This window comes from Durio zibethinus, chromosome 1, assembly GCF_047325235.1.
Source record: "Durio zibethinus cultivar Kanyao isolate XHJ-2024 chromosome 1, ASM4732523v1, whole genome shotgun sequence".
Taxonomy (NCBI): Eukaryota; Viridiplantae; Streptophyta; class Magnoliopsida; order Malvales; family Malvaceae; genus Durio; species Durio zibethinus.
This window is the reverse complement of record NC_143162.1, coordinates 19,481,893-19,506,478: the sequence shown is the minus strand read 5'-3', so window position 1 is coordinate 19,506,478 and position 24,586 is coordinate 19,481,893.

Here is a 24,586-nt window from a genome sequence, read left to right as displayed (position 1 = left end):
CGAGCATGTAGGCACTCAGCGACAAGAGGGTCGGGATGCGCAAGCTGGGGATCGGTCGAGTCTACCTCTGCCTGCTACCAATCCTGCTACTGCAACCCTCGGTCTGGTCCAATCTTAGACAGGGAATGAACTCCGTATGCCTAAGCCAACGGACGAAACGAGCAGGCGGGCGGGCGGGCGGGCACTGCACCGGCCATAGAGACGGGATGCGTAAGCCGTGGATCGATAGGGTGGTAGGTGGGTTTAGGCACATCTTCATATTTCTGCATGCCAATGCCATTTTTATGGCCTGTAAATTCATACAATGGTCCCTTAAGCCTTCACGTGAAGTTTCACGGCAAGACAACTCGTTTTCTATTTTTCACGATTTTCAAAACTTTTTGCTGTTTGGGATTTTTTAAAATTTTTTTGGAAGGAGTTTTGGCCCCAAACTTGGTCGACGTGATCCTTATTTTTTTTTGGCATGCACAAAAAAATTCAGCTAAAAACTCGAAGTGTACAAGATTTTGTGACCATTTGGCAAAAGTGTCCCCATTTCAGGCACTTTAATGGCTACTAGCAGCAAACCTGTAAAATCTCAAATGATCTTTGAGGGTGTGTGAGTTCTTGAGGTTTGATGAGGGATAGGGGGCCAATATAACGGCCAAGTGCCAGCACCCATCGCACATCATGTGCGCACACCCCCCAACACCCTCGATCGTCGGAACCATAATGCCGCCGGTCAGGTTCTCCGTCGATGCTCTGACGATGGTGCCCCGGCGAAGAAAAATGCTGTAGCAGCACATGCCCGAGCCCGAAATGTGCTGTTGCAACCCTCGGTCCAGTCTGATCTTAGACTTGGAATGAACTCCGATTGCCTAAGCGAACCGACGAAACAAGTGGGCGGGAGGGCGGGCGGGCACTACGCCGACCAGAGAGATGGGACACGCAAGCCATGGATCGATAGGATGGTAGGTGGGTTTAGGCACATCTTCATATTTCTGCATGCCAATGCGATTTTTATGGCTTGTAAATTCATACAATGGTCCCTTAAGCCTTCACGTGAAGTTTCATGGCAAGACGACTCGTTTTCTATTTTTCATGATTTTCGAAACATTTTACGGCTCAGGATTTTTTTAAATTTTTTCGGAAGGATTTTTGGCCCCAAACTTGGTAGACGTGATCCCTGTATTTTTGTTGGCATGCACAAAAAAATTCAGCTAAAAACTCGAAGTGTACAAGATTTTGTGACCATTTGAAAAAAGTGTCCCCATTTCAGACACTTTAATGGCTATTGGCAGCAAACCTGTAAAATCTCAAATGCTCTTTAAGGGGGTGTGAGTTCTAGAGGTTTGACAATGGATAGGGAGCCAATATAAGGGCCAAGTTCCAGCACCCATTGCACATCATGTGCGCACACCCCCCGGCCCCCCCGATCGTCGGAACCCCAATGCCGTTGGTCAGGTTATTCGACGATGCTCCGACGATGCTCCGGCAATGGTGCCCTGATGACAAAAAATGTGGCACCAGCACATGCCCCAGCCCAGCATGTGCTACCGTAACCCTCGGTTCAGTCTGATCTTAGACTGGGAATGAACTCCGTATGCTTAAACTAGGAATGAACTCCGTATGCTTAAACTGGGAATGAACTCTGTATGCCTAAGTCAACCCACGAAACAAACGCGCGGGCACTCAGTCGGCCAGAGGGGCAGGATGCGCAAGACGGGGATTGACCGGGTCACCCTCTGCATGCTACCGATCCTACTGTCGCAACCCTCAGTCTGATCCGATCTTAGACTGGGAATGAACTCCATATGCCTGAGCCAACCGACGAAACGAGCAGGCGGGCGGGCACTACGCCGGCAAAAGAGACGGGATGCGCAAGCCGTGGATCGATAGGATGGTAGGTGGGTTTAGGTGCATCTTCATATTTCTATGTGCCAATGCCATTTTTATGGCTTGTAAATTCATACAATGGTCCCTTAAGCCTTCATGTGACGTTTCATGCCAAGATGACTCGTTTTCTATTTTTCACGATTTTGAAAACTTTTTGCGGTTCGAGATTTTTTAAAATTTTTTCGAAATTAGTTTTCTCCCAAACTTGGTAGACGTGATCCTTGTATTTTTGTTGGCATGCACAAAAACATTTAGCTAAAAACTCGAAGTGTACAAGATTTTGTGACCATTTGAAAAAAGTGTCCTCATTTCAGACACTTTAATGGCTACGGGCAGCAAACCTATAAAATCTCAAATGCTCTTTAAGGGGGTGTGAGTTCTCGAGGTTTGATGAGGGATAAGGGGCCAATATAAGGGCCAAGTACCAGCACCCATTGCACATCATGTGCGCACACCCCCCCCGGCCCCCCGATCGACGGAACCCTAATGCTATCGGTCAAGTTCTCCGGTGATGGTGCCTCGGGGAAGAAAAATGCGGCACCAGCACATGCCCGAGCCCAGCATGTGCCACCGCAACCCTCGGTCCGGTCCGATCTTAGACTGGGAATGAACTCTGTATGCTTAGACTGAGAATGAACTCCCTACATCTAAGTCAACCCACGAAATGAACGTGCGGGTGCTCAGCTGGCCGAGGGGCGGCATGCACAAGTCGGGGATCGGTCGGGTCACCCTCTGCGTGCTGCCGATCCTACTGCCGTAACCCTCGGCCCGATCTAATCTTAGGCTGGGAATGAACTCCGTATGCCTAAGCCAACCGACGAAACGAGCGGGCGGGCGGGCACTACGCCGGCCAGAGAGACGGGATAAGCAAGCCGTGGATTGATAGGGTGGTAGGTGGGTTTAGGCACATCTTCATATTTCTTCATGCCAATGCCATTTTTATGGCTTGTAAATTCATACAATGGTCCCTTAAGCCTTCACGTGAAGTTTAATGGCAAGACGACTCATTTTCTATTTTTCATGATTTTCAAAACTTTTTGCGGTTCGGGATTTTTTTGATACTTTTTCAGAAGGATTTTTGCCCCAAACTTGGTAGACATGATCCTTGTATTTTGTTGGCATGCACAAAAAAATTCAGCTAAAAACTCGAAGTGTACAAGATTTTGTGACCATTTGAAAAAAGTGTCCCCATTTCGGACACTTTAATGGCTACTGGCAGCAAACTTGTAAAATCTCAAATGCTCTTTAAGGGGGTGTGAGTTCTCAAGGTTTGACAATGGAAAGGGGCCAATATAAGGGCCAAGTCCAACACCCATTGCACATCATGTGCACACACCCCTCCGGCCCCCCCGATCGTCGGAACCCCAATGCCGTCGGTCAGGTTTTTCGGCGATGCTCCGGTGATGGTGCCCTGATGACGAAAAATGCGGCACCAGCACATGCCCCAGCCTAGCATGTGCTGCCGCAACCCTCGGTCCGATCTGATCTTAGACTGGGAATGAACTCCATATGCTTAAACTAGGAATGAACTCCGTATGCTTAAACTGGGAATGAACTCTGTATGCCTAAGTCAACAGACGAAACAAATGTGCGGGCGCTCAGTCGGCTAGAGGGGTGGGATGCGCAAGACGGGGATCGATCGGGTCACCCTCTACATGCTACCAATCCTACTATCGTAACCCTCAGTCTAATCCGATCTTAGACTGGGAATGAACTCCATATGCTTGAGCCAACCAACAAAACGAGCGGGCGGGTAGGCACTACGCCGGCCAGAGAGACGGGATGTGCAAGTCACGGATTGATAGGGTGGTAGATTGGTTTAGGCGCATCTTTATATTGCTACTTGCCAATGCCATTTTTATGGCTTGTAAATTCATACAATGTTCCCTTAAGCCTTCATGTGACGTTTCAAGGCAAGATGACTCGTTTTCTATTTTTCACGATTTTGAAAACTTTTTGCGGTTCGAGATTTTTTAAAATTTTTTCGAAATTAGTTTTCTCCCCAAACTTGGTAGATGTGATCCTTGTATTTTTGTTGGCATGCACAAAAACATTCAGCTAAAAACTCGAAGTGTACAAGATTTTGTGACCATTTGAAAAAAGTGTCCCCATTTCAGACACTTTAATGGCTACGGGTAGCAAACCTGTAAAATCTCAAATGCTCTTGAAGGGGGTGTGAGTTCTCAAGGTTTGATGAGGGATAAGGGGCCAATATAAGGGCCAAGTACCAGCACCCATTGCACATCATGTGCGCACACCCCCCGGCCCCCTGATCAGTGGAACCCTAATGCTATCGGTTAAGTTCTCCGGTGATGGTGCCTCGGGGAAGAAAAATACGGCACCAGCACATGCCCGAGCCGAGCATGTGCCACCGCAACCCTCGGTCTGGTCTGATCTTAGACTGGGAATGAACTCTGTATGCTTAGACTGGGAATGAACTCCTTACGCCTAAGTCAACCCATGAAATGAACGTGCGGGCGCTCAGCTGGCCAGAGGGGCAGCATGCACAAGTCGAGGATCGGTCGGGTCCCCCTCTGCGTGCTGCCGATCCTGCGGCTGCAACCCTCAGCCCGATCCAATCTTAGGCTGGGAATGAACTCCGTATGCCTAAGTCAACCCATGAAATGAGCGTGCGGGCGCTCAGTCGGCCAGAGGGGCGGGAGGCGAAAGTCAGGGATCGGTCGGGTCCCCTTCTGCGTGCTGTTGATCCTGCTGCTGAAACACTCAGCCGGTCTGATCCTAGACTGGGAATGAACTCCGTATGCCTAAGCCAGCCTGTCTGATTCGCTGGCGGGTGGGCGAGCACTACGTCGGCTAGAGATACGGGATGCGCAAGTCATGGATCGAAGGGTGGTAGGTGGGTTTATGCACATCTTCATATTTTTGTGTGCCAATGCCATTTTTATGGCTTGTAAATTCATACAATGGTCCCTTAAGCCATCACGTGAAGTTTCATGGCAAGACGACTCGTTTTCTATTTTTCATGATTTTTGAAACTTTTTGCGGTTCAAGATTTTTTAAAATTTTTTCAGAAGGAGTTTTGGTCCCAAACGTGGTGGAGGTGATCCTTGTATTTTTATTGGCATGCACAAAAAAACTCAGCTAAAAACTCGAAGTGTTCAAGATTTTGTGACTATTTGAAAAAAAGTGTCCCCATTTCTAGCACTTTAATGCCTACTGGCAGTAAACCTATAAAATCTCAAATGCTCTTTAAGGAGGCATGAGTTATCAAGGTTTGATGAGGGATAGGGGGCCAATATAAGGGCCAAGTACCAGCACCCATCGCACATGATGTGCACACACCCCCCGGCCCCCTCGATCGCCAGAACACCAATGCTGCCTGTCAGGTTCTCTGGCGATGCTCCAACAATGGTGCCCTGACGAAGAAAAATATGGCACCAGCACATGGCCGAGCCCAGTATGTGCTGCCGCAACCCTAATGCCAATGCCACCGGTAAGGTTCTCCGGTGATGCGCCGACGATCGTGCCCTGACGAAGAAAAATGCGGCACTAACACATGCCCGTGCCCAAGATGTGCTGCCGCAACCCTCGGTCTGGTCCAATCTTAGATTGGGAATGAACTCCGTATGCCTAAGTCAACCCACGAAACGAGCGTGCGGGCGCTCAACCGGACAGAGAGGCGGGATAAGCAAGCCGGCGATCGGTCGGGTCCCCCTCTACGTGCTGTCGATCCTGCTGCCACAACCCTCGATCTGGTCTCATCTTAGATTGGGAATAAACTCTGTATGCGTAAGCCAATCGACAAAATGAGCGGGCGGGCGGGTGGACGGGCACTACGCCGGCCAGAGAGACGGGATGCGTAAGCCGTGGATCGATAGGGTGGTAGGTAGGTTTAGGTACATCTTCATATTTCTGTGTGCCAATGCCATTTTTATGGCTTGTAAATTCATACAATGGTCCCTTAAGCCTTCACATGAAATGTCGTGGCAAGACGACTCGTTTTCTATTTTTCATGATTTTTGAAACTTTTTACGGCTCGAGATTTTTTAAAATTTTTTCGAAAGGAGTTTTGGCCCCAAACTTGGTAGACGTGATCCCTGTATTTTTGTTGGCATGCACAAAAAAATTCAACTAAAAGCTCAAAGTGCACAAGATTTTGTGACCATTTGAAAAAAATGTCCCCATTTCATACACTTTAATGGCTACTAGCAACAAACCTGTAAAATCTCAAATGCTCTTTAAGGGGGTGTGAGTTCTCGAGGTTTGATGAGGGATAGGGGGCCAATATAAGGGCCAAGAACCACCACCCATCGCACATCATGTGCACACACCCCCTGGCCCCCCGATCGCCAGAACCGCAATGCCATCGGTCAGGTTCTCCGGCGATGCTCGACGATAGTCTCCCGATGAAGAAAAATGCGACACCAGCACACACCTGAGCCAAGCATTTGCTGTCGTAACCCTCGGTCTAGTCCGATCTTAGACTGGGAATGAACTCCATATGCTTAGACTGGGAATGAACTCCGTATGCCTAAGTCAACCCACGAAATGAGCGTGGGGGTGCTCAGCCGACTAGAGGAGCAGGACGCGCAAGCCGGGGATCAACCGGGTCCCTCTCTGCATGCTACCGATCTTGCTACTGCAACCTTCAATCCGGTCTGAACTTAGACTGGGAATGAACTCCGTATGCCTAAGCCAACCGATGAAACGAGCGGACGGGCGGGCGGGCGGGCGGGCACTACGCTGGCCAGAAAGACGGGATGCGTAAGCCGTGGATCGATAGGGTGGTAGGTGCGTTTAGGCACATCTTCATATTTCTACGTGCCAATGCCATTTTTATGGCTTGTAAATTCATACAATGGTCCCTTAAGCCTTCACGTGAAGTTTCCTTGCAAGGCGACTCGTTTTTTTTTTTTCACGATTTTTAAAACTTTGTACGGTTCAAAATTTTTTAAAATTTTTTTGGAAGGAGTTTTTGCCCCAAAGTTGGTAGACATGATCCTTGTATTTTTGTTGGCATGCACAAAAAAATTCAACTAAAAACTCGAAGTGTACAAGATTTTGTGACCATTTGAAAAAAGTGTCCCCATTTTAGACACTTTAATGGCTCCTAGCAGCAAACCTGTAAAATCTCAAATGCTCTTTAAGGGGGTGTGAGTTCTCGAGGTTTGATTAGGGATAGGGGCTAATATAAGGGCCAAGTACCAGCACCCATCGCACATCATATGCGCAAACCCACCCCGGCCCCCCGATCGTCAGAACCCTAATGCCACCGATCAGGTTCTCCGGCGATGCTCCGACGATAGTGCCCCGGTGAAGAATAATGTGGCACCAGCACATGCCCGAGCCTAGCATGTGCTGTCGTAACCCTCGGTCTGGTCTGATCTTAGACTAGGAATGAACGTCGTATGCTTAGATGGGGAATGAACTCCGTATGCCTAAGTCAACCCATGAAATGAACGTACGGGCGCTTAGCCGACCAGAGGGGCGGGATGCGTAAGCTGGGGATCGATTGGGTCCCCCTCTGCGTGCTACCGATCCTGTTGCCGCAACCCTCAGTCTGGTCCGATCATAGACTTGGGATGAACTCCGTATGCCTAAACCAACCGACGGAACGAGTGGACGAGCGGGTGGGCGGCCACTATGCCGACTAGAGAGACGGGATGCACAAGCCGTGGATCGATAGGGTGGTAGGTGGGTTCAAGATTTTTTACGGTACAGGATTTTTTATGGTTTGAAACTTTTTACGGTTCATGATTTTTTAAAATTTTTTCGGAAGGAGTTCTGGCCCCAAACTTGGTAGACGTGATCCTTGTATTTTTGTTGGCATGCTCAAAAAAATTCAGCTAAAAACTCGAAGTGTACAAGATTTTGTGACCATTTGAAAAAAGTGTCCCCATTCCAGACACTTTAATGGCTACTGGCAGCAAACCTGTAAAATCTCAAATGCTATTTAAGGGGGTGTGAGTTCTCGAGGTTTGATTAGGGATAGGGGCCAATATAAGGGCCAAGTACCAGCACCCATCGCACATCATATGCGCAAACCCACCCCGGCCCCCCGATCGTCAGAACCCCAATGCCACCAATCAGGTTCTCCGACGATGCTCCGACGATAGTGCCCCGGTGAAGAATAATGTGGCACCAGCACATGCTCGAGCCCAGCATGGGTTGTCGCAACCCTCGGTCTGGTCTGATCTTAGACTAGGAATGAACGTCGTATGCTTAGATGGGGAATGAACTCCGTATGCCTAAGTCAACCCATGAAATGAGCGTACGGGCGCTTAGCCGACCAAAGGGGTGGGATGCGTAAGCTGGGGATCGATTGGGTCCCCCTCTGCGTGCTACCGATCCTGTTGTCGCAACCCTCAGTCTGGTCCGATCATAGACTTGGGATGAACTCCGTATGCCTAAACCAACTGACGGAACGAGTGGGCGAGCGGGTGGGCGGCCACTATGCCGACCAGAGAGACGGGATGCATAAGCCGTTGATCGATAGGGTGGTAGGTGGGTTCAAGATTTTTTACGGTTCAGGATTTTTTATGGTTCGAAACTTTTTACGGTTCATGATTTTTTAAAATTTTTTTGGAAGGAGTTTTGGCCCCAAACTTGGTAGACGTGATCCTTGTATTTTTGTTGGCATGCTCAAAAAAATTCAGCTAAAAACTCGAAGTGTACAAGATTTTGTGACCATTTGAAAAATGTGTCCCCATTCCAGACACTTTAATGGCTACTGGCAGCAAACCTGTAAAATCTCAAATGCTATTTAAGGGGGTGTGAGTTCTCGAGGTTTGATGAGGGATAGGGGGCCAATATAAGGGCCAAGTACCAGCACCCATCGCACATCATGTGCGCACAGCCCCCGGCCCCCCGATCGCCAGAACACCAATGTCGCCTGTCAGGTTCTCTGGCGATGCTCCGACGATGGTGCCCCGATGAAGAAAAATGTGGCACCAGCACATGCCCGAGCCCAGCATGTGCTGACGCAACCCTCGGTCTGGACCGAGGGTGTCCAGTCCGATCGCAACCCTCGGTCCGATCCCATCTTAGACTGGGAATGAACTCCATATGCTTATACAGGGAATGAACTCTGTATGCCTAAGTCAACCCACGAAATGAGAATGCATCCCGAGGATCGGCCAAGTCCCCCTCTGCATGTTGTCGATCCTGCTACCATGACCCTCGGTCCGGTTTGATCTTAGACTGGGAATGAACTCCGTATGCCTAAGTCGATAGATGAAACGAGCGGGCGGTCGGGCGGGCACTACACCGGCCAGAGAGACGGGATGCGCAAGCCGTGGATCGATAGGGTGGTAGGTGGGTTTAGGCACATCTTCATATTTCTATGTGCCAATGCCATTTTTATGGCTTGTAAATTCATTCAATGGTCCCTTAAGCCTTCACGTGAAGTTTCATGGCAAGACGACTCGTTTTCTATTTTTCACGATTTTTTAAACTTTTTGCAGTTCGGGATTTTTTAAAAATTTTTCGGAAGGTGTTTTGGCCCAAGCTCGGTGGACATGATCCTTGTATGTTTGTTGGCATGCAAAAAAAAATTCAGCTAAAAACTCGAAGTGTACAAGATTTTGTGACCATTTGAAAAAAGTGTCCCCATTTCAGACACTTTAATGGCTACTGGCAGCAAACCTGTAAAATCTCAAATGCTCTTTAGGGGGGTGTGAGTTTTCGAGATTTGATGAGGGATAGTGGGCCAATATAAGGGCCAAGAACCAGCACCCATCGCACATCATGTGCGCACACCCCCCCCCGGCCCTTCCGATCGCCGGAACCCCAATGCCATCGGTCAGGTTCTCCGGCGATGCTCCGGCGATGGTGCCCTAACGAAGAAAAATGCGGCACCAACACATGCCCTAGCCCAGCATGTGCTGCCGTAACCCTCGGTCTGGTCTGATCTTAGACTGGGAATGAACTCCGTATGCTTAGACTGGGAATGAACTCCATATGCCTAAGTCAACCCACGAAACGAGCGTGCGGGCGGGATGCGCAAACCGGGGATCGATCGGGTCCCCTTCTGCGTGCTACCGATTCTACTGCTGCAACCCTCAGTCCAGTCTGAGGTTAGATTGGGAATGAACTCCGTATGCCTAAGCCAACCGATGAAATGAGTAGGTGGGCGGGCGGGCGGGCACTACATCAGCCAGAGAAACGGGATGCGCAAGCCGTGGATCGATAGGGTGCTAGGTGGGTTTAGGCACATCTTCTTATTTCTACATGCAAATGCCATTTTTGTGGTTTGTAAATTCATACAATGGTCCCTTAAGCCTTCACGTGAAGTTTCATGGCAAGACGACTCATTTTCTATTTTTCATGATTTTTGAAACTTTTTACGGTTCGGGATTTTTTAAATTTTTTTCGGATGGAGTTTTGGGTCCAAACTTGGTAGACATGATCCTTGTATTTTTGTTGGCATGCAAAAAAAAATTCAGCTAAAAACTCAAAGTGTACAAGATTTTGTAACCTTTTGAAAAAAGTGTCCCTATTTCAGACACTTTAATGGCTACTGGCAGCAAACTTGTAAAATCTCAAATGCTCTTTAAGGGGGTGTGAGTTCTCGAGGTTTGATGAGGGATAGGGGGCGAATATAAGGGTCAAGTACCAGCACCCATCGCACATCATGTGCACACACCTCGCCCGGCCCCCTCGATCGCTGGAACCCAAATGCCGCCGGTCAGGTTCTCCAGTGATGCCTCGACGATGGTGCCCCGACGAAGAAAAATATGGTACCAGCGCAAGCCCGAGCCCAGCATGTGCTGCCGTAACCCTCAATCCAGTCTGATCTTGGACTGGGAATGAACTCTGTATGCTTAGACTGGGAATGAACTCTGTATGCCTAAGTCAACCCACGAAATGACCGTGCGGGCGCTCAACCGGCCAGAAGGGCGGAATGCACAAGCCGGGGATCGACCGGGTCTGCCTCTACGTGCTATCAATCCTGCTGCCATAACCCTCGGTCCGGTCCTATCTTAGACTGGGAATGAACTCCATATGCCTAAGCCAACCGATGAAACGAGCGGGCGGGCACTACGCCGGCCAGAGAGACGGGAAGCGCAAGCCGTGGATCGATAGGGTGGTAGGTTGGTTTAAGCGCATGTTCATATTTTTCAGTGCCAATGCCATTTTTATGGCTTGTAAATTCATACAATGGTCCCTTAAGCCTTCACGTGAAGTTTCATGGCAAGACAACTCGTTTTCTATTTTTCATGATTTTCAAAACTTTTTGCTGTTCGGGATTTTTTAAAATTTTTTTGGAAGGAGTTCTAGACCCAAACTTGGTAGATGTGAACCTTGTCTTTTTGTTGGTGCGCACAAAACAATTCAGCTAAAATCTCAAAGTGTACAAGATTTTGTGACCATTTGAAAAAAGTGTCCCCATTTCAGACACTTTAATTACTACTGGCAGCAAACCTGTAAAATCTCAAATGTTCTTTAAGGGGGTGTGAGTTTTGGAGGTTTGATGAGGGATAGGGGGCCAATATAAGGGCCAAGCACCAGCAGCCATCGCACATCATGTGCGCACACCCCCCGGCCCCCCCGCTCACTGGAACCTCAATGTCGTCGGTCAGGTTCTCCGGGGATGCTCTGGCGATGGTGCCCTGACGAAGAAAAATGTGGCACCAGCACATGCTCGAGCCCAGCATGTGTGGCCGCAACGCTCGATCCGGTCTGATCTTAGACTGGGAATGAACTCCGTATGCTTAGACTGGGAATGAACTCCGTATGCCTAAGTCAACCCATGAAACGAGCATGCGGGCGCTCAGCCGGCAAGAGGGGCAGGATGCGCAAGCCAGGGATCGGTCGGGTCCCCCTTTGCGTGCTGCCGATCCTACTGCCACAACCCTTAGTCTGATCTGATCTTAGACTGGGAATGGACTTCGTATGCCAAAGCCAACCGATGAAATGAGCGAGCGGGCGGGCGGGCGGGCGGGCACTACGTCGGCCAGAGAGACGGGATGCGCAAGCCGTGGATCGATAGGGTGGTAGGTTGCTTTAGGCACGTATTCATATTTCTATGTGCCAATGCCATTTTTATGGCTTGTAAATTCATACAATGGTCCCTTAAACCTTCATGTGAAGTTTCATAGCGAGACGACTCATTTTCTATTTTTCACGATTTTTGAAACTTTTTAGGGTTCGGGATTTTTTAAAATCTTTTCGGAAAACGTTTTGGCCCCAAACTTGGTAGACGTGATCCTTGTATTTTTGTTGGCATGCACAAAAAAATTTAGCTAAAAACTAGAAGTGTACAAGATTTTGTGACCATTTGAAAAAAGTGTCCCCATTTCAGACATTTTAATTGCTACTGGCAGCAAACCTGTAAAATCTCAAATGCTCTTTAAGGGGGTGTGAGTTCTCGAGGTTTGATGAGGGATAGGGGGCCAATATAAGGGCCAAGTACCAGCACCCATCACACATCATGTGCGCACAACCCCCTTCGGCCCCCCCGATCGTCGAAACCCTAATGCCATCGATCAGGTTCTCCTGCGATGCTCCGACGATGGTGCCCCGAGGAAGAAAAATGCGGCACTAGCACGTGCCCGAGCCTAGCATGTGCTGCTGTAACCCTCGATCTGGTTCGATCTTTGACTGGGAATGAACTCTGTATGCTTAGACTGGGAATGAACTCCGTAAACCAAAGTCAACCCACGAAACGAGCGTGCGGGCGCTTAGCCGGCCAGAGGGGCGAGATGCGCAAGCTGGGGATCGGCCGGGTCACCCTTTGCGTGCTGCCAATCCTGCTGGTACAACCTTCGATCTGGTCCAATCTTAGACTGGGAATGAACTCCGTATGCCTAAGCCAACTGACGAAACGAGCGGGCGGGCGGGCGGGCGCTACGTCACCGAGAGAGATGGGATGCGCAAGCCGTGGATTAATAGGGTGGTAGGTGGGTTTAGGCACATCTTCATATTTCTACATGCCAATGCCATTTTTATGGCTTGTAAATTCATAGAATGGTCCCTTAAGCCTTCATGTGAAGTTTCATGGCAAGACGACTCGTTTTCTATTTTTCACGATTTTCAAAACTTTTTATGGTTCGGGATTTTTTTTTAAATTTTTTTTATGGAGTTTTGGCCCCAAACTTGGTAGACGTGATCCTTGTATTTTTGTTGGCATGCACAAAAAAATTCAGCTAAAAACTAGAAGTGTACAAGATTTTGTGACCATTTGAAAAACGTTTCCCCATTTCAGACACTTTAATGGCTACTGGCAGCAAACCTGTAAAATATCAAATGTTCTTCAAGGGGGTGTGAGTTCTCGAGGTTTGATGAGGGATAGGGGGCCAATATAAGGGCCAAGTACCAGCACCCATCGCACATCATGTGCGCACGCCCCCCGCCCCCCGATCGCCTTAACCCTAATGCCGCCGGTTAGGTTCTCCGACGATTGTGCCCCAACGAAGAAAAATACGGCACCAGCACATGCCCAAGCCCAGCATGTGCTGCCGTAACCCTCGGTCCGGTCTGATCTTAGACTGGGAATGAACTCCAGATGCCTAAGTCAACCCATGAAACGAGCGTGCGGGCGCTCAGTCGGCCAGAGGGGCGAGATGCGCAAGTCGGGGATCGGTCGGGTCCCCCTCTGTGTGCTATCGATCTTGCTGCCGCAACCCTCAGTGCTATCCAATCTTAGACAGGGAATTAACTCCGTATGCCTAAGCCAATCGACAAAACCAACAGGCGGGAGGGCGGGCACTACGCCTACCAGAGAGACGAGATGCGCATGTCGTGGATCGATAGGGTGGTAGGTGGGTTTAGGGGCATCTTCATATTTTTGTGTGCCAATGCCATTTTTATGGCTTGTAAATTCATACAATGGTCCCTTAAGCCTTCACGTGAAGTTTCATGGCAAGATGACTCGTTTTCTATTTTTCACGATTTTTAAAACTTTTTGCGGTTTGGGATTTTTTAAAACTTTTTTGGAAGGAGTTTTGGCCCCAAACTTGGTAGACGTGATCCTTCTATTTTTGCGGCATGCACAAAAAAGTTTAGCTAAAAACTCGAAGTGTACAAGATTTTGTGACCATTTGAAAAAAGTATCCCCATTTCAGACACTTTAATGGCTACTGATAGTAAACCTCTAAAATCTCAAATGCTCTTTAAGGGGGTGTGAGTTCTCGAATTTTGATGAGGGATAGGGGGCCAATATTAGGGCCAAGTACCAGCACCCATCGCACATCATATGCTTACACCCCCCCGAAACCCTCGATTGTCGAAACCCTAATACCGCTTGTCAGGTTCTCCGACGATGCTCCGGTGATGGTGCCCCAGCGAAGAAAACTACGGCACCAGCACATGCCCGAGCCCAATATGTGCTGCTGCAACCCTTGCTCCAGTCCGATCTTAGACTGGGAATGAACTCCCTATGCTTAGACTGGGAATGGACTCCGTATGCCTAAGTCAACCCACGAAACGAACGTGCATCTCGGGTATCAGTTGGGTCCCCCTCTGTGTACTGTCGATCCTGCTACCGCAACCCTCGATCTGGTCTGATTTTAGACTGGGAATGAACTCCCTATGCTTAGACTGGGAATGAACTCTGTATGCCTAAGTCAACCCACGAAACGAGCGTGCGGGCGCTTAGCCGGCCGGAGGGGCGAGATGCGCAAGTAGCAGATCGGCCGGGTCCCCCTCTACGTGCTATCAATCATACTGTCGCAACCCTCGGTCCGGTCTGATCTTAGACTGGGAATGAACTCCGTATGATGAAACGAACGGGCGGGCGAGCACTACGTCAGCCAGAGAGACGGGATGCGTAAGCCGTGGATCGATAGGGTGGTAGGTGGGTTTAGGCACATCTTCATATTTCTACGTGCCAACACCATTTTTATGGCTTGTAAATTCATACAATGGTCTCGTAAGCCTTCACGTGAAGTTTCATGGCAAGATGACTCGTTTTCTATTTTTCATGATTTTTAAAAATTTATCCTGTTCGGGATTTTTTAAAATTTTTTCGGAAGGAGTTTTGGCCCCAAACTTGGTAGGCGTGATCCTTGTATTTTTGTTGGCATGCAAAAAAAAATTCAGCTAAAAACTTGAAGTTTACTAGATTTTGTGACCATTTGAAAAAAATGTCCCCATTTCAGACACTTTAATGGCTACTGGCAGCAAACCTATAAAATCTCAAATGCTCTTTAAGGGGGTGTGAGTTCTCAAGGTTTGATGAGGGATAGGGGGCCAATATAAGGGCCAAGTACCAGCACCCAACGCACATCATGCGCGCACACCCCCCGGCCCCCCCAATTGCCGGAACCCCAATACCGTCGGTCAGGTTCTTCGGCGATGCTCCGACGATGGTGCCCCAGCGAAGAAAAATGCGGCACAAGCATGTGCTGCCGCAACCCTCGGTGCGGTCCAATCTTAGATTGGGAATGAACTCCGTATGCTTAGACTGGGAATGAACTCCGTATGCCTAAGTCAACCCACGAAACGATCGTGCATCCCGGGGATCGACCGAGTCCCCCTCTTCGTGCTGTTAAAACTGCTACCGCAACCCTCGGTCTGGTCTGATCTTAGACTGGGAATGAACTCTGTATGCCTAAGCCAACCGACAAAACGAGCGGGCGGGCGGACGGGCACTACGCCGGCCAGAGAGACGGGATGCGCAAGCCGTGGATCGATAGGGTGGTAGGTGGGTTTGGCACATCTTCATATTTTTGCATGCCAATGCCATTTTTATGGCTTGTAAATTCATACAATGGTCCCTTAAGCCTTCACGTGAAGTTTCATGGCAAGATGACTCGTTTTCTATTTTTCACGATTTTCAAAACTTTATGCTGTTCGGGATTTTTTAAAATTTTTTCGGAAGGAGTTTTGGTCCCAAGCTTGGGAGACGTGATCCTTGTATTTTTTTTGGCATGCAAAAAAAAATTCAGCTAAAAACTCGAAGTGTACAAGATTTTGTTACCATTTGAAAAAAGTGTCCCCATTTCAAACACTTTAATGGCTACTGGCAACAAACCTATAAAATCTCAAATGCTCTTTAAGGGGGTGTGAGTTCTCGAGGTCTGATGAGGGATAGGGGGCCAATATAAGGGCCAAGTACCAGCACCCATCGCACATCATGTGCGCACACCCCCCAGCCCCCCCGATCGTCGGAACCCCAATACTATCGGTCAGGTTCTCCGACGATGCTCTGACGATGGTGCCCCGACCACGAAAAATGTAGCACCAGCACATACCCGAGCCCAGCATGTGCTACCACATACCTCGGTCTAGTGCGATCTTAGACTGGGAATGAACTCCGTATGCCTAAGCCAACCGATGAAACGAGCAGGCGGGCGGGCGGGCGGGCACTACGCCGGCCAGAGAGACGGGACGTGCAAGCCGTGGATCGTTAGGGTGGTAGGTGGGTTTAGGCACATCTTCATATTTCTGTATGCCAATGCCAATTTATGGCTTGTAAATTCATACAATGGTCCCTTAAGCCTTCACGTGAAGTTTCATGGCAAGACGACTCGTTTTTTATTTTTCATGATTTTTGAAACTTTTTACGGTTCGAGATTTTTTAAAATTTTTTCAGAAGGCGTTTTGGCCCCAAACATGGTAGGCATGATCCCTGTATTTTTGTTGGCATGCACAAAAAAATTCAGCTAAAAACTCAAAGTGTACAAGATTTTGTGACCATTTGAAAAAAGTTCCTCATTTTAGACACTTTAATGGCGATTGCCAGTAAAACTGTAAAATCTCAAATGCTCTTTAAGGGGGTGTGAGTTCTCGAGGTTTGATGAGGGATAGGGGGCCAATATGAGGGCCAAGTACCAGCACCCATCGCACATCATGTGCGCATACCCCCTGGCCCCCGATCGCCGAAACCCCATTGCCGTCGATCAGGTTCTTCGGTGATGCTCTAGCGATGGTGCCCCGACGAAGAGAAATGCGGCACCAGCACATGCCCGCACCAGCATGTGCTGCGACAACCCTTGGTCTGGTCCGATGTTAGACTGGGAATGAACTCCGTATGCGTAAGTCAACTCACGAAATGAACATGCAGGTGCTCAGTCGGCCAGAGGGGCAGGATGCGTAAGCCAGGGATCGGTCGGGTCCCCCTCTACGTGCTACAGATCCTGCTGTCACAACCCTCAGTTCGATCTGAACTTAGACTGGGAATGAACTCCATATGACTAATCCATCTAACGAAACGAGCAAGCGGGCAGGCGGTGGGCACTACGGCAGCCAGAGAGACGGGATGCGCAAGCTGTGGATCGATAGGGTGGTAGGTGGGTTTAGGCACATCTTCATATTTCTGTGTGCCAATGCCATTTTTATGGCTTGTAAATTCATAAAATGGTCCCCTAATCCTTCACTTGAAGTTTCATGGCAAGACGACTCCTTTTCTATTTTTCACGATTTTTGAAACTTTTTACGGTTCGAAATTTTTAAAATTTTTTCAGAAGGAGTTTCGGCCCCAAACTTGGTAGACGTAATCCTTGTATTTTTGTTGGAATGCACAAACAAATTCAGCTAAAAACTCAAAGTGTACAAGATTTTGTGACCATTTGAAAAGAGTGTCCCCATTTTAGACATGTTAATGGCTACTGGCAGCAAACCTGTAAAATCTCAGATGCTCTTTAAGGGGATGTGAGTTCTCGAGGTTTGATGAGGGATAGGGGGCCAATATATGGGCCAAGTACCAGCACCCATCGCACATCATGTGTGCACACCCCCCGGCCCCTCCGATCATCGGAACCCCAATGCTGTCAGTCAGGTTCTCCGGTGATGTTCCGGCGATGGTGCCCCGACGAAGAAAAATGTGGCACCAGCACATGCCCGAGCCTAGCATGTGCTGCCACAACCCTCGGTCCGGTCCAATCTTAGACTGGGAGTGAACTCCGTATGCTTAGACTGGGAATGAACTTCGTATGCCTAAGTCAACCCACGAAACGAGCGTACGGGCAGTCAGCCGGCTAGAAGGGCAGGATGGGCAAGTCGAGGGTCGGTCGGGTCCCCCTCTGCGTGCTCTCGATCCTGCTGCCGCAACCTTTGGTCCAGTCTGATCTTAGACTGTGAATGAACTCCATATCCCTAAGCCAACCGACGAAACGATCGGGCGGGCGGGCACAACGTCGGCCAGAGAGACAGGATGCGTAATTCGTGGATCGATAGGGTGGTAGGTGGGTTTAGACACATCTTCATATTTCTGCATGCCAATGCCATTTTTATGGCTTGTAAATTCATACAAGATTTTGTGACCATTTGAAAAAAGTGTCCCCATTTCAAACACTTTAATGGCTACTGGCAGCAAACCTATAAAATCTCAAATGCTCTTTAAGGGGGTGTGAGTTCTCGAGGTTTGATGAGGGATAGGGGGCCAATATAAGGGCCAAGTACTAGCACCCATCGCGCATCATGCACGCACACCCCCCGGCCCCCTCAATCACCGGAACCCCAATACCGTCGGTTAGGTTCTCCGGTGATGCTCCGACGATGGTGCCCCGACGAAGAAAAATGCGGCACCAGCATGTGCTGCCGCAACCCTCGGTCCGGTCTGATCTTAGACTGGGAACGAACTCCGTATGCTTAGACTGGAAATGAACTCCATATGCATAAGTCAACCCATGAAACAAGCGTACAGGTGCTCAACCGACCGGAGGGACGGGATGCGCAAGCCGAGGATCGGTCGGGTCCCCCTCTACGTGCTACCGATCCAGCTATCGCATCCCTCGATTCGGTCCGATCTTAGACTGGGAATGAACTCCGTATCCCTAATCCAATCGACGAAACGAGTGGGCGGGCAGGTGGGCGGGCACTATGCCGGCCAGAAAGACGGGATGCGCAAGCCGTGGATCGATAGGGTGGTAGGTGGGTTTAGGCACATCTTAATATTTCTGCATGCCAATGCCATTTTTATGGCTTGTAAATTCATAAAATTGTCTCTTAAGCCTTAACGTGAAGTTTCATGCCAAGACGACTCATTTTTCATACAATGCTCTTTTAGGGGGTGTGAGTTCTCGAGGTTTGATAAGGGATAGGGGGCCAATATAAGGGCCAAGTACCAGCACCCATCACACATCATGTGCGAACACCCCCTTGGTCCCCTCGATCGCCAAAACCCCAATGCCGCCGGTCAGGTTCTCCGATGATGAAAAATACGGCACCAGCACATGCCCGATCCCTCATCAAACCTCGAGAACTCACACCCCCTTAAAGAACATTTGAGATTTTATAAGTTTGCTGCCAGTAGCCATTAAAGTGTCTGAAATGGGGACACGTTTTTCAAATGGTCACAAAATCTTGTACACTTCGGGTTTTTAGCTGAATTTTTTTTGCATGCCAACAAAATTACAAGAATCACGTCTACCAAGCTTGGGGCCAAAACTCCTAAAAAAATTTTAAAAAATCTCGAACCGTAAAAAGTTTTAAAAATCATGAAAAATAGAAAACGAGTCGTCTTACCATGAAACTTCAGGTGAAAGCTTAAGGGACCATTGTATGAATTTACAAGCCATAAAAATGGCATTGGCACACAGAAATATGAAGATGTCCCTAAACCCACCTACCACCCTATCGATCCACAGCTTACGCATCTCGTCTCTCTAGTCAGCATAGTGCCCGCCCGCCCGCTGCCCGCTCATTTCATCGATTGGCTTAGGCATATAGAGTTAATTCCCAGTCTAAGATCAGATTGGATCGAGGGTTGTGGTAGCAGGATCGGCAGCACGCAGAGAGGGACCCGGTCGATCCCCGACTTGCGCATCCCGCCCCTCTGGCCGGCTGAGCGCCCGCACGCTCGTTTCGTGGGTTGACTTAGGCATACGGAGTTCATTCCCAGTCTAACCATACGAAGTTAATTCCCAGTTTAAGATCGGACCAGATCGAGGGTTGCGGCAGCACATGCTGGGCTCGGGCATGTGCTGGTGCCGCATTTTTCTTCCTCGGGGCACCATCGTCGGAGAACCTAACCGGCGGCATTGGGGTTCCAACGATCGGGGGGGGTGTGCGCACATGATGTGCAATGGGTGCTGGTACATCGCCCTTATATTGGCCCCATATCCCTCATCAAACCACGAGAACTCATACCCCCTTAAAGAGAATTTGAGATTTTACAGGTTTGCTGCCAGTAGCCATTAAAGTGTCTGAAATGAGGACACTTTTTTCAAATGGTCATAAAATCTTGTACACTTTGAGTTTTTAGCTGAATTTTTTTGTGCAGACCAACAAAAATACAAGGATAACATCTACCAAGTTTGGGGCCAAAACTCTTTCCGAAAAAATTTTAAAAAATCCTGAACCGCAAAAAGTTTCCAAAATCGTGAAAAATAGAAAAGGAGTCGTCTTGCCATGAAACTTCACATGAAGGCTTAAGGGACCATTGTATGAATTTACTAGCCATAAAAATGGCATTGGCATGCAGAAATATGAAGATGTGCATAAACCCACCTACCACCCTATCGATGCACGGCTTGCGCATCCCGTCTCTCTGGCCGGCGTAGTGCCCGCCCGCCCGTCCGCTCGTTTCGTTGGTTGGCCTAGGCATACGGAGTTCATTCCCAGTCTAAGATCTGACCAGACCGAGGGTTGCAGTAGCAGGATCGGTAGCATACAGAGGGGGACCCGATTGATCCTCGGGTTGCGCATCCCGCCCCTCTGGCCAGCTGAGCGCCCGCACGCTCATTTTATGGGTTGACTTAGGCATACGGAGTTCATTCCCAGTCTAAGCATATGGAGTTCATTCCCAGTCTAAGCATATGGAGTTCATTCCCAGTCTAAGATCAGACTAGACCGAGGGTTGTGACAGCACATGCTGGGCTCAGGCATGTGCTGGTCCTATATTTTTCTTCACCGGGGCACCATCGTCGAAGCATCGCTGGAGAACCTGACCGAAGGTAATAGGGTTCCGGTGATCGGGGGGGCCGGGGGGGTTTGCACACATGATGTGAGCTTACAGGGTTCCAATCTAAGCTTACAGAGTTCATTCCCAGTCTAAGATCGGACCAGACTGAGGGTTGCGACAGCACATGTTGGGCTCGAGCATGTGCTGGTGCCGTATTTTTCTTCATCGGGGCACCATCACCGAAGCATCACCAGAGAACCTGACCGGCGGCATTGGGGTTCTGGTGATCAGGGGGCCGGGCGGGGGTGTGCGTACATGATGTGCGATGGGTGCTGGTACTTCACCCTTATATTGGCCCCCTATCCCTCATCAAACCTTGAGAACTCACACCCCCTTAAAGAGCATTTGAGATTTTACAGGTTTGCTGCCAGTAGCCATTAAAGTGTCTGAAATGGGGACACTTTTTTCAAATGGTCACAAAATCTTGTACACTTCGAGTTTTTAGCTGAATTTTTTTGTGCGTGACAATAAAAATACAAGGATCACGTCTACCAAGTTTGGGGCCAAAAATCTTTTCGAAGAAATTTTAAAAAATCTCGAACCGTAAAAAGTTTTGAAAATCGTGAAAAATAGAAAACGAGTTGTCTTGCCATGCAACTTCACGAGAAGGCTTAAGGGACCATTGTATGAATTTACATGCCATAAAAATTTCATTCGCACGTAGAAATATGAAGATGTGCCTAAACCCACCTACCACCCTATCGATCCATGACTTGTGCATACCGTCTCTCTGGCCGGCGTAGTGCCCGCTCGCCCGCCAGCTCATTTCGTCGGTTGGCTTAGGCATATGGAGTTCATTCCCAGTCTAAGATCAGACTGGACTGAGGGTTGTGGCAGCAGGATCGATAGCACGCAGAGGGGGACCCGGTCGATCCCCGACTTGCGCATCCCGCCCCTCTGGCCGGTTGAGCGCCCGCACGCTCGTTTCGTGGGTTGACTTAGGCATACGAAGTTTTTTCCAAGTCTAAGATCAGATCGGACTGAGGGTTGCAGCAGCACATACTGTGCTCGGGCATGTGCTGGTGCCGTATTTTTCTTCACTGGGGCACCATTGTCGGAGCATCACCGGAGAACCTGACCGGCGGCATTGGGGTTCCGATGATCGGGGGGGTCGGGGGGTGTGCGCACATGATGTGCGATGGGTGCTGGTACTTGGCCCTTTATTGGCCCCCTATCCCTCATCAAACCTCGAGAACTCACACCCGCTTAAAGAGCATTTGGGATTTTACAGGTTTGCTACCAGTAGCCATTAAAGTGTCTGAAATGGGGGCACTTTTTTCAAATGGTCACAAAATCTTGTATACTTCAAGTTTTTAGCTGAATTTTTTTGTGCATGCCAACAAAAATACAAGGATCACGTCTACCAGGTTTGGGGCCAAAAATCCTTCTGAAAAAATTTTAAAAAATCCAGAACCGCAAAAAGTTTCAAAAATAGTGAAAAATAGAAAACGAGTTGTCTTGCCATGATACTTCACGTGAAGGCTTAAGGGACCATTGTATGAATTTAGAAGCCATAAAAATGGCATTGGCATGCAGAAATATGAAGATGTGCCTAAACCCACCTGCCATCCTATCGATCCACGCTTGCGCATCCCGTCTCTCAGGCCGACGTAGTGCCCGCCCGCCCGCCCGCTTGTTTAATCGGTTGGCTTAGGCATACGGAGTTCATTCCCAGTCTAAGATCAGACGAGATCGAGGGTTCCAGCAGCAAGATTGGCAACATGCAGAGGGGGACCCGGTCGATCCCCGGCTTGCGCATCCTGCCCCTCTGGTCGGCTAAGCGCCCGCATGCTCGGTTCGTGGGTTGACTTAGGCATACGGAGTTCATTCCCAGTCTAAGCATGCGGAGTTCATTCCCAATCTAAGATCGGACTGGACCGAGGGTTACCACAGCACATGCTGGGCTCGGGCATGTGCTGGTGCCGCATTTTTCTTCGTCGAGGCACCATCGTCGGAGCGTCGTCGTAGAACATGACCGATGGCATTGGGGTTCCGGCGATAGGGGGGCCGGGGGGTGTGCGCACATGATGTGCGATGGGTGCTGGTACTTGGCCCTTATACTGGCCCCCTATCCATCATCTCACCTGGAGAACTCACACCCCCTTAAAGAGCATTTGAGATTTTACAGGTTTGCTACCAGTACCCATTAAAGTGTCTAAAATGGGGACACTTTTTTCAAATGGTCACAAAATATTGTACACTTCGAGTTTTTAGCTGAATTTTTTTGTCCATGCCAAAAAAAATACAGGGATCACATCTACCAAGTTTGGGGCCAAAACTCCTTCCAAAAAAATTTTAAAAAATCCCAAACCGCAAAAAAGTTTTAAAAATCGTGAAAATTAGAAAACGAGTCGTCTTGCCATGAAACTTCACGTGAAGGCTTAAGGGACCATTGTATGAATTTACAAGCCATAAAAATGGCATTGGCACATAGAAATATGAAGATCTGCCTAAACCCACCTACCACCCTATCGATCCACGGCTTGCGCATCCTGTCTCTCTGGTCAACGTAGTGCCCGCCCGACCACCGGCCAGCTCGTTTCGTCGGTTGGCTTAGGCATACGGAGTTCATTCCCAGTCTAAGATCAGACCAGACCGAGGGTTGCGGTAGCAGGATCCACAGCACACTGAGGGGGACCCAGTCGATCCCCGGCTAGCGCATCCCGCCCCTCTAGCTGGTTGAGCACCCGCACGCTTGTTTCGTGGGTTGACTTAGGCGTACGGAGTTCATTCCCAGTCTAAGCATACCGAGTTCATTCCTAGTCTAAGATCAGACCAGATTGAGGGTTGCGGCAGCACATGCTAGGCTCGGGCATGTGCTGGTGCCATATTTCTCTTCGTCGGGGCACCATCGTTGGAGCATCACCGGAGAACCTGACTAGTGGCATTGAGGTTCCAATGATCGAGGGGGCCGGGGGGGTGTGCACATATGATGTGCGATGGGTGCTGGTACTTGGCCCTTATATTGGCCCCCTATCCCTCCTCAAACCTCAAGAACTCACACCTCCTTAAAGAGCATTTGAGATTTTACAGGTTTGCTACCAGTAGCCATTAAAGTGTCTGAAATGGGGACACTTTTTTCAAATGGTCACAAAACCTTGTACACTTCAAGTTTTTTCTTGAATTTTTTTGTACATCCCAACAAAAATAAAAGGATCACGTCTACCAAGTTGGGGGCCAAAACTCCTTTTGAAAAAATTTAAAAAAATCTCAAACCGTAAAAAGTTTCCAAAATTGTGAAAAATAAAAAACGAGTCGTCTTGCCATAAAACTTCACGTGAAGGCTTAAGGGACCATTGTATGAATTTACAAGCCATAAAAATGGCATTGGCGCACAGAAATATGAAGATTTGCCTAAACCCACCTACCACCCTATCGATCCACGGCTTGCGCATCCCGTCTCTCTGGCCGACGCAGTGCCCGCCCGCCTGCTCGTTTCATCAGTTGGCTTAGGCATACGGAGTTCATTCCCAGTCTAAGATCAGACCGGACTGAGGGTTGCAGTAGCAAGATCGACAGCAGGCAGAGGAGGACCGATCAATCTCCGGCTTGCGCATCCCACCCCTCGGGCCGGCTGAGCGCCCGCATGCTCGTTTCGTGGGTTGACTTAGGCATACGAAGTTCATTTGCAGTATAAGCATACGGAGTTCATTCCCGGTCTAAGATCAGACCAGACTGAGGGTTACGGCAGTAGGATCAGCAACACAGAGTGGGGGACCCGGCCGATCCCCAGCTTGCGCATCCTGCCCCTATGGCCGGCTGAGCGCCTGCACGCTCATTTCGTGGGTTGACTTAGGCATACGGAGTTCATTCCTAGTCTAAGCATACGAAGGTCATTCCCAGTCTAAGATCGGACCAGACCAAGTGTTGCGCTAGCACATGCTGGGCTCAGGCATGTGCTGG